Source organism: Melitaea cinxia, chromosome 13, assembly GCF_905220565.1.
Source record: "Melitaea cinxia chromosome 13, ilMelCinx1.1, whole genome shotgun sequence".
NCBI lineage: Eukaryota > Metazoa > Arthropoda > Insecta > Lepidoptera > Nymphalidae > Melitaea > Melitaea cinxia.
In genome coordinates, this window is record NC_059406.1 from 5,590,796 (window position 1) to 5,604,959 (window position 14,164).

The window sequence follows — 14,164 nt, forward strand, 5'->3', positions numbered from 1 at the left end:
GAATAAATGATCCTAGCGTAATGTGTTTGAAACAAAAGATAAAGATACACAACCCTTAAGATTTATAATATTTTGTTACCACTCGTCTATTTACATAATTTACCTGAATACTATCAGCTTACGAAAGTTTTAGGTTCAAAGTTTTTTTCGACTTGTATCACTTGTCACAGAAGCACAGATATTAAATAATAATAAAGAATTCCTTATATTAGTTAAACTTTGAATGGTACTATTTATTGATACAAAAATAAAACAGAAATCGCACAAAATACGTACGCAGTTGCCTAACTATCGATACATCAACTAAATCTTTAAAATCCCAAAAAACGAACCTACAGCAAATGTTTCGGAATAAAATATTTGCTGCGATTGCAGCCAATACATTTGCACAAGGCGTACATTGTGGCGAATACAATTTTTAAAAGCATACACGAATGCGAAATGTTTTTTTTTTTTTATTCACTAAATAAATCGATAACACGTAGTTGGTATTAAGCTGTAGTTGGCAAATTTTAAATTTCAATAGTTTACTACTGTTACTATCGCATAGTAAAGAATTATTTATAAATTTCGATGTATAATATATAAATAATACTGTTTTCAAGCAGTATTGTGTTCCTGTTGGTGAGTAAGGTGACCAAAGCTCCTGGGGGGATTGGGGATTGGGTCGGTAACGCGCTTGCGATGCTTCTGGTGTTGCAGGCGTCTATAAGCTACGGTAATCGCTTACCATCAGGTGAGCCGTATGCTTGTTTGCCGACCTAGTGACATAAAAAAAAAATATATTTTGTTCTTGGTATACATGTAGAATAAAGAAGATTTACAAAGTAATTGATAACAGTATTTAATTAAGCTAATATAAATATTGAACATAGACACTTTAAGGACTAACAGACATTGTCCAATAATTTCGTAATCTTGGTACAATTGTACAAGAGACTTTGCTTACATTATACTTACATCAAAAATAACATTGTTTTACGAGTATATTATATAAAATAATGTTCGTTTAAGTTTACGACAAAATCTTTAAAAAGGGCGAAAAAACTACAACTGTTGTCAGTTTTTTATACTTATCTATTATTATGTATTTTCATGATGATGTACTTAATACTGTTAAATTGTTTATTTATTTGAACGTGCTATTGCTAGACTGAACAGTTTTATACATATTTCTATGAGGTTTTAAAACTTTTCAACACGAACAAAATATTTTAAATATATTCTTTGTTAAAAATTTGTATTTAGAATTTTATAATTTTTGCTTTTCGGTGTAGAAGGAAAGATAGCGTTTTACGTTTATATTTGTCATGTCGGGCGAGTGGCTCCCATGGGCGCCCAAGTTACGGTCAGGTTTAGCAAATGTATTTTACGTTCGCTTTGTTATATAATATTTGGGCCTCTTACTGAAATTGAAAATTCTTTCAAGCAGCACACAATTAAATTTCGTTTGTACTTTTGAAAATACTTTTCAATGTTTAATAAACTAAATATTGCACAAACAAGACTAATAATAAGATTTATTACGAAATATAAGAACGAAGTTTTTAAGTTCTTGAAATATGATGATGATGATGAAATGATGATATAACTCATTCAAAGCTTTTTCAATAATATTCACGTATAAATTACCTTTTTTTCAGATGGGTTTCTGGAACTCTGAAACCTCTAGGGTATACATTTGTTTACGTTCGTTTTTAGTCTTCATCTACGTCAAATTAAGTAAAATTTATTAAAATTAATTTAATTACAAAATCTGTAAATTGCATAGCGTAATCCATTTAACATTTAAAAACGGCCAAGTGCGAGTCGGACTCACACGCCGAGGTCTATACAAACAAATTATGAAAAATATTTTGATTATATGATGTATGTAAAAATTTATCCTTTTTGCAGTTTTTTCTTTATCTGTAATATAAGACGTTGCTTCATACTGAATTTCAAGATTCTGAGTTCACGGGAAGTAGGTTTAAGAGGTAGGTCTAAGAAAGTAGGTACCCTTTAAGTTTTGATTCCCTTGCGAGTGTTGAAAATTTACAGCATAAACGGCCTCCTTTTTCTAATCTTTTGATTGCGTTGGTTTAGAAATTTAAATTTTTTCACAGCTTCAAGGAACTGACGAGGGAAAATGACGCGTTCCTGAGAAAAAGGGTATTGACAGACAGACGGACAAAGAAGTGATCCTATAAGGTTTCCCTTTTTTCCCTTTAAGGTGCGGAACCCTAAGAGTTACACCACATTCCACAGAACGCATATTTTTTACTACATAATTTTAAATATCAACAACGAGCTCGTGATGCTCCTGGTGTAAGCGATCATTGGCCACGGTATTTTTTTTATATTATCAGGCGAACCGTTCGCCGGTTTGTAATCATATTCAATATTCTTTTTTCTAATTTACGGTAATATTAAAAGCATTTAGATTTTCTAAGAAATGTGTCTGACACTGTACAAGTATATAACATAATCATATCCTAACCCTTTTCTACAGAAAACTGTCTCCATCAAAATGGAAGACAATGCGCTCAAAATACATTCTTAAACTAATAAAAGAAGGACTAGCCAGAAGTTTTCTACTTTCATTTATATTTGTCATGTCTCGACGAATTGCTCCCTTGAGCAACTTTCGGTCACGGTAAGAATATTACTTCTATTATTCGGTTTTTGATCATGAAGTCTGTAAGCTAAACCTTTTTTTTGTCATACCACTCTATTTTGTTTGTGTTCATCAAATAGTCAGCATATTTGTTTGTATGATTTTTCCAATGTCCACAAATGTATGCAACAACGGTTCTGGTGTAGTGGTGCGTATAGTCGCCTAAAACACTGACGGTATTCGGATTTGGATGTCTGTCCTTGTGGGTCATCCTGTCTGCCTCTGAGAGCAGGTTAAGCCGTTGATCCTGGCTATTATCATAAATACCAGATAGCGATCGTTACTCATAGTAGGGAAAACATCTGTCAACCCGCAGTGAATCAGCAGATAGATGCCTATACCCAGCAGTGGGATATTACAAGCTGAATTGGATTATTCCGTTACCGTAATCGTATAAAAATATTTTTCTGCAGGTTACAGTCTCACTAGCGCTGTCTTAAACGATAATCAGTGAGTTCTTAAGTGTTAAAAATTACCACAAAAACCAAATTTGTGTGTCACTTCGAGAATACTTTTGAAATTCGTATCACTGCTAATTCAAATATCTCTTTCTGTAAGGCAGCTAAGCTGATTCTATCTACAGGTCAGCTGTTACGTACAGCGTAAATTTCTAAAGTGAATACTAAAAACAAAATCCTGAAATAGAAAATGGAGTAAAAGTAAATATACTCAGCGAAGTAACAACTACGACTACACTCTCTTTTATTAAGACTCTACACTCTCCCCTACTAAGACTCTCAGTAAAAAAACATATTTCAATAGCCTATCGCAGTCCACTGCTTGTGTGCACCAAACATCTCTGTTTTCCGCAATCTCATCCAGCCTCCACCTTTGCTTAATTTTCAATAATAACCTATTTATTATAAAATGATTCTTTTAATAAATAGACAAAAGGAAAAAAGCGGTTTTAGAACAAACATATCTGGCAAAACTAAGCGAGATTATGTAAATTCAAAATATTTATGAATCTCCTACAACATTTGTTAACCACTTAATACAAATACAAAAGTTTGATTCATAATCATAAAAAAAACCCTTAATTAGATAAACCTGCCCGTAGTTGTCTGAAAGAGCTCCACCCTATTCAAAACCTAATCAATAAGGACGTGCAGCGATGGCAATTAATTACCTTTTAACGATTATTACCAGACTCATGTTATAATTGCCTTTACCCTTCGTGTTCTATGATGCGTGAACATGATTGATCTCACTCTCAATCAGTTAAATGTATACCCATATATGTAATCTCATCTATTAACAATTGGTATTATGTTACTTACTCACGAATTATTATTAGGTTCAAGTTAGTTTTAAGTTCAAGGTAAGATTTAACAAAATCATCATTTACATTAATGATAATGTATATGTACCATTTTGTTCGATAACTTACCCTCATCTCGTAGGTAGTGAGAGGATTCCGATGCTGTAGAAATTTTGGGGCTTCTCGTTAAAAACCCGCGACAAGTAGTTTTTTTTTCAAAAATCATCTCTCTATGTTAACTTAACAGTACCTAAAGAATTCTGAAGAGAAAAAAACAGATGAAAATCTGAGAGTACAAAATTGGGGCCATATGGTCGATGCATTTTTCTCTATTTTAAAATAAAACTTTTGTAATTTTTTTTTTAGAATCACCCATTTTGACGGACAGATAAATACATAAAAGTGCTGTGAAACTGTTTTTTACTTTTTAATTTCATTTTAAAATGGTATCAAAACCGGCCAGTTACAATCAATACAACACAAAAAGATATTATAGCAACTTTTTACTAGGAAATGCGAAAACATTTTTTCCCTGACCTATTATCAAAATAAAGACACCAGAAAATATAATGACACCGGAGAGAGAACGAACTTCATACACGCTAACCGTCTCTCCGTCAATCTGTACGTTATTCCGATGACTGATCTCACTCATCGCTTCTTTAACTCGAAACCATCTCTTATCGATTTAGCCTTTGTATCCTATACCAACCTTGTTCTTTCTTCATGAGCAAATGACGTCCCCTTTTTCCATGACCTAATCTAAAGAAGGGAGCACGATATATCTATCATACTAAGTGCAAAATTTACATTTAGTACAATTTTAAGCCAATGGTAATGGACTAATTAAGAGAGGATGTGAAGAAAATCGATTGGCCTTCGGTACTTACTGCTAACGACATAAATTACATGAGTCGATCATTGACTACAGAAATCATCAAGATATATGACACACATACACCTATTATTATATACATTATTGCACTCGAAAAACGAGTATACAGAAAATTACACGTATAGTTGATGGCAAAGGTGGACTTATCCCTAGAAGAGATCTCTTCCAGTCAACCAGGTTATGAGAGAGAGTGTATATAGGCAAGTAAGAATAAAATGAGCTCCAGCTCCATGGCTAACTTGAGCGATTAAAAAGACCATGTGTAAGCGAGATAGAGCTAGAACAACCAATAAAATATTTCCAATACCAGAAAACTTAAGTAAATACAAAACTTTGCGTAACCTCAGCAGCAGACTGTGCACGAACGCTAAGCGCCGCTACATTCACAATACACTTCAGAATTTAGCTAATTGCAAGTTTGGTGATTTTTTGGTCAGTAGGGATGGGCAAACCCACTGATGTTTCCCAAAATACAATGGATCTTAGCATTAAATTCTCACTTCGTTACTCCTCCTGTAACATTAGACTTCCACGTCAAGACCTCTACTTTGTCTCTCTTGAGTAATTTTGTGACGTGGCTCAATTTTTTTTTCATACCAGTTTCTGCGGAAGAAGTAAAGAAGTGTGTCAATTCCATCTCCACGAAGGCCATAGATAGTGTCAATCTCTCTCTGGAGATGGTTCTTCCGGTGTTGGAGGACATTGCACCTGTAATTACTCATATAATAAATTTTTCACTTACATGCAATGTCTTTCCATCGCTATGGAAGATAGCTCTTGTAGCTTGTAGCTCCCTTACCTAAAACCTCTAATCCTACTATCCCTTCTCAATTTCGACCTATATCCATTCTTTCCATACTCTCCAAAGTCCTAGAATCCGTTGTTCATAGTCAAATTTATACTCATATTTCCTCCTACAATTTTATACGTCCTTATCAATCCGGTTTCCGTCCCAGTTTCCACAGCGTTGTTGAATGTGGCGGAGGATGTGCGGTGTGCAATGGATCAAACCAAGCTCACTGCCATGATCCTGCTACTTTAGCAGTGCTTTTAACTCAGTTGACTACGACATTCTTCTTGGTACTCTGCGTACGGTTAACATTTCACCTGCAGTTATTGACTGGTTTCACTCCTATCTTTTTGGACGTCAGCAGTGCGTTACTTTCAACGGCAACGCGTCAGATTGAATGGAACTTACTGCTAGTGTTCCACAAGGTGGCGTCTTATCTCCATTGCTATTTTCTGTGTTCATTAATAATGTTTCTCGTATTATTACTTACATTTGTATGCAGATGACTTACAAATATACAGACACTTCCAGTTGACTGAGTTGCATGAGGCTGTTGAAAATTTAAATAGTGACCTTGTCGCAGTTCAGGACTAGGCTAGGTCTTTTGGTCGGGTGGTCAATCCTGCTAAATCACAAGCTATCATTATTGGAAGTAGATGATTGAAAAGCAGACTTGACTGGCAATTGTTTCCTAAAATCTCGTACTCTAGGATCTCAATTCCTTACTGTTATAAAATGAGGAATTTAGGGTTCATTATGGATTGCAATTTGTTATGGGCAGCTCATGTCACCGAAATCAGCAGAAGAATACACTACACATTTCACTCTCTCAAGCGTCTCCAATATTTTCTTCCTTTCCAAACCAAAATTATGCTTGCGCAAACCCTTCTTCTGCCTATCCTTGATTATACTGATGTATGCTATCTGGATGTGACTGAGAAGCTACTTACAAAGTTAGAACGACTCCAAAATCTTGCCATAAAGTTCATTTTTGGCCTGCGAAAATTTGACCGCATCACTCACTTTAGTGCTCATATTCGTCGTCGCTCCCTATTCGTCTTCTTGCACTGTTTGCCTCGCTATATGAAACACTTACTCATGACCATGGGTTGACTGGAAGAAATCTCTTTCAGAGATAAGCCCACCCTTGCCATAAACCTTACTATTATTTTATGTTGCTATGTGTATTTTGAGTGCACAATAAGTATATATAATATAATTAATCAATTTAAGTGAGGTAGGGCACAGCAGGATATTTCCTACTTAAATATGGAGCAGCCCGACTAGGGTAGTAATTCGACCTTACAGAATATCACAACTAAAAGACACTACTCCAAAGCAGTGTTGTGTTCCTGTTGGTGAGTAAGGTAACCAGAGCTCCTGGGGGGGATTGGGGATAAGTTCGGCAACGCGCCTGCGATGCTTCTGATGTTCCAGACGTCTATAAGTTACGGTAATCGCTTGCCATGAGGTGAGCTGTATGCTTCTTTATCGGCCTATTTTTATAAATAAATAAAAAAATGTACTGTGGCATATCTATTCCTTATTGTGGCAAATTCAGAAACTTGGACTTACTTATAGACAACAACTTATCTTGGATAGCTCATGTCAACGAAGTCAGTAGAAAAATGCACTACACCTTTCACTCTCTCAAGCGTCTCCAATTTTTTTTTTTTACCATTTGAATAATAATGTTTTAATTTGTAGCATCAAACGACTTATGGCAATAATTTGACCTAATTTTCCGTAGTGTTCAGCGTTATCACTATCTTATGTATGAATCAGCAATTAACGGCAGCTATAAATAAATCTTGAAATATATGCGATTACTCGGGATCGACAGATTATCGCGCTTCGAAGCTCAGAGAGACCATTTGCAAATATAGGTGTTAATTAATTATAAGATAACGATGCTTTGAAGGTTATATTTATTTATGTGTAAGAACTGCATACTTTGTTTTTATATTCGCTGATTACATTGACTTTCCCCTTTACTTACACAATTAGAAAAATGTAATTACTTTGCAATTGTATATTCTAGTATGTAAAAATGTATTATTTTGTTAATAGAAAGTTTTCTCTCTTGCTGCAAAAACAACGTCTGAGCTGCAAACCCCAAGGGTCCGACGGAACATCTATTTCCTAACTTTCTGCACGGTCACGATTCTCATTTGTCATTCCCTTTTTATTTAAGAACAAATTCTGGTGACCGCCTTGAACCTTGATATTTTTATAATTTCTTGAGACGTTCGGATATACCTGGACATGTCTATTTTAACTCACTATTCTTTAAATCTCTAATATAGAAATACCATTAAAAGCTTAATAACTCTTTTAAATATTTATGTAGATACATACAAAAAGCTTTTTATTTTTTATCTATTTCATAAATTAAAAATCTCAAAGCAAAAGTAGATCTTCACTTTGGCATCATCAAGGCAAATGGTTTGCCGTAACTAGTGTGACCTATTTATTATTATTTTTTATTCTTATTAATAATTTTATATAAGTTATTTTTTTATATCGACACGTCACAATTGTAGTATCAAGGTAGTTCACAGCAATCTTTTTGATGCGTACGTTTTTAATTGGACTGAAGTTGAAGGCATAACTTTATTGTATTAATGGTGATTAGCACTTGTTGAGATGTTTTTATTATTTTTATTTTTAAATAATACAGTGTCATATTGAATTTATTATTTTCTAAAAATAATTATATATGCATTACTTTATTTAAATAAATAAATATTGTGGAGTAGAGAAGGAACTTGAGTGAGTTATTTATATCTACCTATCTAACACGAGGACTTCTCTAGTGTGTCATGCTAATCTCATCTACCTTAATCGACAAACCTGTTCTACTTTTACCAATATCGCTGATTGGCTACACGAGTGTCTCCCTATTTAGAGATCGACACTATTTGAGGCACGTCGTATGTTGGTATGATGGAATTTAACTTCATTTTCTTTTACACTCAATGTCATAAGAAGTCTATAGAATAGTGAAGCATACTTATGACACAAAAGTAGTTGTTTATTATGTGAGAAGTTTCAAATCTGAAAAAAATTTTTTTTTGTGTTTTTTATAATTTTTTTTCAGATTAAATTTATCACTGAATAGTTTATATGTGTTCCTTAAGTTCATTACCCCTTTACAATAACAGGAAAAATACATGTATACATAATTTTTACGTAAATTATTACTTTGGTATGAAATTATTTTTCAAAGCGAACCGTCGTTAGATTTATGGCATATGTATATTGGGTTTTCTCTTTCCATTTGAGAGGTCATATGTGTACAGTGTACACCCGTACATGAATATTAATTCAAAAGCCCATCGATTAAAATCATTCGAGTTACGATTATCTAATCCATATTTTTCCGATTATTTTTTGAAAAAAAATAAAATTTGGAATGAAGTTTATGTTAATGAAAATAACATTAAGTAGTAAAAAAATATTTATTATGAAGTTGCTATACGTTAGAGATTGGGACCAGAACGTCTACAGTCATAACCTTACGAACCCATATTGTACAAATCGGAAATTTAGATATTAAAGATCCTACCACAACGTTTTATATATTAATTTCTTTTAAAAATCACAACTAATGTTTGTATACAACAACAAGGTAATACAAGGTAATGTTCACAAAAGAAATACAATAATGTATATTCAGTATAAAATAAGTAAACGAAGCCTGTGTATAATTAAAACTTTCAAAGTTCACTCTCTCACTCTGTCCTATTTACTTTTATTTTTTCCAATATCAAAGTTGGCAACTTTTAAACAAGCCTGACTGACAAAGTTTGTTTTACTGAATAAGACTTTTTGTAAAATGAAGTGATACTTAGCGTACACATAAACATAAACCAATCAATATATTACTACATGAGTGGCTGCCTTAGTATTTGTGCAATTTCTGGTGTTTATATGCGATCGTTACTCGTGATAGGGTTTCGCTAAACAGTAGAGTCCTAAAATTCACGAAAAGGCCTTTGTCCAGCACCTTTACCACAGTCCCACCAGCTCAGTCTGTAACATCCCACGATGTTACAGGTTGGACCAATTTACCAGGAGACTAGCATCTTTTCTTTCACTATACCACCACGACGGCAAACAATTGTACGACCGAACTGATGGTAAGCGGTCACTGTAGCAAATAGTCTATAGAGCAAAGGCGTTGCAATCATTACGTCTATTTCCAGGACTACTCCCTTTCTTTGCAGGAACACAGCATGACTTAAGAGCATATTTGGTTGTGTATCAGTAAGGTGGAGGTATTTCCCCATTTGGGCGACTACAAATTTTGAGTAGGATATTTCCTGCTATCAATATCATTCTTCCACCTCAAGAAAATTCATTACATAGTATAAGGCTATATTTATCTCTATCCATATACTTGTTAGTTCAATGGTTGAAGAAATAAAATTACTCTTTTATTTTATATCATTTATCGATTTATATACACTAAGGAAAGTCAATAGACATTATACAGGTTAAAAACATTAGCCTCCGAAAATTAGGTATAAGACCTTTCTATGATACTAAATAGGCTATTTACAGTTTCCAACCGCATGATCAATTTACTAATGGATAGAATTAACTTTTATCACAATTTCAAGTACGTATAGATTTCAATGTTAAAGTATTTTTTTATTAAACTGAGTGTAAATTCTTTTGAATATTAAAAATTTTGTTTGGTAAATATTTTTTTTTATATTTTTCATTAAGGTAAATATAAATAACATAAGAGTTAGGTCACAATCAACTCAGCTAATGGGCAAGTCATCTTACTTAAAATATAGAGACAGATAATTGTTATTCACCATAAAACTTACTAGTACATTTATTATTATCTATAACATACATGTCATAGACTGCATGGATGTATAAAAATTGTAATTATTTTTAGGTAAACATTGGAAGAAATATAAGTGCAGCATTCAGCCTGTAACATTCCATTGCTGGGTATACGCTTTTTTCTCCATATAGAAAAAGGATTGGAGCTTAATCCACCACACTGCTCCACTGCGGGTTGGCGGTCCCCTACTATGAGTTACGATCTTTATCGGGTATTAATGATAACAACCGAGACCGACGGCTTAACGTGCTCTCCAAACCACGGTGGGGAAACCCATAAGGACAGACATCCAAATCGGAAAGAAATATTTGCTATGCTATGCTAATAATGCATGCTAGAGGTTGTCTGGAAGAGATCGCTCTTTTAGCGATAAGACCGCCTTTTGTACATGTCTATATTTTCTTTTACGGTGTAAAATTTTTCTCTGATAGTGTACAATAAAGAGTATTTGTATTTGTACAAATACAAATATCCATTCCGAGCGGGAATCGAACCCGGTGTTTTAGGTAACTGTTGAAATAAATTTAAAATTGCAGCCTTCACTCATAGTGTAAAAATTGTTGATTAACATGTTATTTAAATATATATTTTTAGTCTGTGCTCTTTTTACTCTTTGTTCCGCTTTAAGAAAAATTATATATACTTGTCAAGTTGTCACAGTGTTCCTAACTTCTTATAATTAATAAAACTTAAAAACTAAATAATCTGTTTTAATCACAACAGGTTCTGGGCCCAGGATGCTCTAATCTATCAATTAATATTGTGCAAGTGAAAAGTCAATCGAAATATAATAATATATATTCGGTAATAGCAGTAATACCGTGAATATTAAACCACGTACATAACCTACGTTACCGGTACGCAGATTTTTAATATTTTATTTTGCTGTTACAAATATTAAACAGAAAAAATGAATAACAACAATGCAATAATGTCAATCCCTAAACTCACGGGTCGAGAAAACTGGTCAAGCTGGAGTTTTGCGGTCAAAGCCTATTTGCAACACGAGGAATTATATGACTGCATACTGACCGAACCAACACCCGATGATCTTAAATCAATGAAGAGAGACGTTAAAGCTAAGTCAAAACTCATATTATTTAGTAGATCCAATTATATATATACACATTCAAGATGCTGAAAACGCAAAACAACTTTGGGAAAATCTTACCAAATCATTTGAAGACAGCGGATTGACTAGAAAAGTAGGATTGCTAAAAGATTTGATAAATACAACACTAGAGACGAGTGAAAGTGTAGAAGCATACGTAAATAAGATTATGTCATCTGCCCACAAGCTAAGAAATATCAATTTTAAAGTTGATGAAGAGTGGTTGGGAACACTGATGCTTGCTGGCTTACCGGATACTTACAAGCCGATGATTGGGTATAGAAAGCTCTGGTGTGAAGATAAGTGCTGATATGATTAAAACAAAACTGCTTCAGGAAATAAAATCAATTGATTCAGACACTACCGTACTTTACACAAAGCATAGTAAGTTTAATAAGTCTAATAATAATAAAAGTCAAAAGAAAGGTCCGAGATGTTTTAACTGCAACCGCTATAACCATTTAAGTAAAGACTGCTGGTTCAAGAAAAATAAAAAGGAACAAAGTAATAATAATTCTGGCTATGTAGCTGTGTTCTCAGCAACAGCTCATAATGATGATGGGTGGTATATTGATTCAGGAGCATCTATGCACATGACGATGAGGCAAGACTGGCTTTATGATGATGTACCCCCACCGATTACAAATATCAAAATAGCAAATGACAAAATGCTTCCAGTTAAAAGGTGTGGCAAGGTAGACTTACAAGTTATAACAAAAGAAGGTAAAGAAACTATTCAAATAAAAAATGTTATGTATGTTCCAGAATTAGCAACAAATTTATTGTCTGTTAGTCAAATAATTAAAAATGGTTGTTCTGTACAGTTTACTAACAATGGCTGTAAAATATTTAATAATAAGAAAACTGAAGTAGCATCTGCACATCTTATCAATAATATGTACCGGCTGAATACTAATACTATTCCAGCATACAATTGCAAAGCTGAAAATTCAGATTTCTTATTGTGGCATCAAAGAATGGCACATCTAAATTTCAAAGACTTAAATAGAATGACAGACAGTACTGATGGAGTGAAATTAGTTAAAAATACAAACAAAATAATATGTGAATTCTGTCAACAAGGAAAACAGTCAAGACTGCCGTTTCCAGCTGAAGGTGCCCGAGCCAAGAAACCTTTAGAGTTAGTACATTCTGATATATGTGGACCGCTGGAAGTGAAATCACTAGGAGGGGCCAGGTACTTCCTCACATTAACTGATGATTATACCAGAAAAGTTTTTGTTTATTTTTTAAATAACAAATCAGATGTTTTTGGAAAGTTTAAAGAATATAAAGCCTTAGTAGAGAATCAACTTAGTTTAAATATAAAATGTTTACGAACTGATAATGGAAGGGAGTACATAAATAAGGAGTTTTCAGATTATTTAAAGAAATCAGGCATAATTCATCAAACTTCCAATTCATATACTCCTCAACAGAATGGTTTGGCAGAAAGAATGAATCGCACACTCATGGAAAGAGCACGCTGTATGCTAATCAATTCAAATTTACAGAAACACTACTGGGCGGAGGCAGTATCTACAGCTGCCTATATTACTAACCGTTGTCCAACACGTGCACTGTCATATGCTACACCTGAGGAGATGTGGTGTGGAAAGAAACCTGATGTAAGTAATATAAAAGTATTTGGTTGTGAAGCCATGGTTAAAGTACCTCAAGAAAAACTCCAAAAACTGGATCCTAAGGCAATCAAGTTAATATTTATTGGTTATTGTGAAACTACCAAAGGTTACAGGTTCATAAATCCAAAAACTCGAAAAATTACCGTAAGTAGAGATGTAGTATTTATGGAAAATTCAATAAGACAAAACCATGTAGTAGTACCCTTAAATTCAGAACAAAATAATAAAACAAGTAATGAAACAGAGCCTTTATTGGACAGCACAGAGATGTATGAAACTTCATCTGATAGTTCTCAATCAAATAATATAAGTACAGTAACGAGCAGTGATGATTCATTTCATTCTGATGAAAACTCTATATATATTCCTGAAAATAAAAATTATAATTTAAAACAATACAGTATTATTCAAACCAGATCAATGAAAACTAAACAAGAAAATAATACTTACCTCTGTACAGGTGAAGTTCCCGATAATGAAAATGTACCACAGACATACTCTGAAGCTATATCATCTAAAAATAAAGATAAATGGCAACATTCAATAGAAGAGGAATTAAAAGCACACGAGCAAAATGAGACATGGACATTGGTCGAGAAACCACAAGGTTCAAAGGTAATTGGCTGTAAGTGGATTTTTCGTATAAAGGACGAGCCATCTGGTGCAGTCTATAAATCTAGACTCTGTGCAAAAGGATGTTCACAGAATTACCTAATTGATTATACAGAAACATTTTCTCCGACTGTGAGATATGATTCTTTGCGAATTCTACTTTCAGAAGTATGTCAACATGAACTAGAAATGTTACAGTTTGATGTCAAAACTGCTTTTCTGTATGGAGACATCACAGAAGATATATATATGTATCCACCTGAAGGAATAAATGCTCCACCTAACTATGTATGTAAATTGAAAAGGTCTCTATATGGCTTAAAACAAGCACC

The 14,164-nt window shown here is 33.6% G+C and overlaps 1 long non-coding RNA gene across 1 annotated transcript; it reads right to left on the minus strand.

The window, feature by feature from the left end:
• Window positions 1–13,453: 13,453 nt before the first annotated feature.
• Window positions 13,454–13,863, minus strand: LOC123659325. The gene is made up of 2 exons (XR_006744007.1): window positions 13,671–13,863; window positions 13,454–13,587 (listed from the first exon to the last, which is right to left on the minus strand). It is a non-coding gene; the product is annotated as an uncharacterized LOC123659325 (long non-coding RNA).
• Window positions 13,864–14,164: the final 301 nt, after the last annotated feature.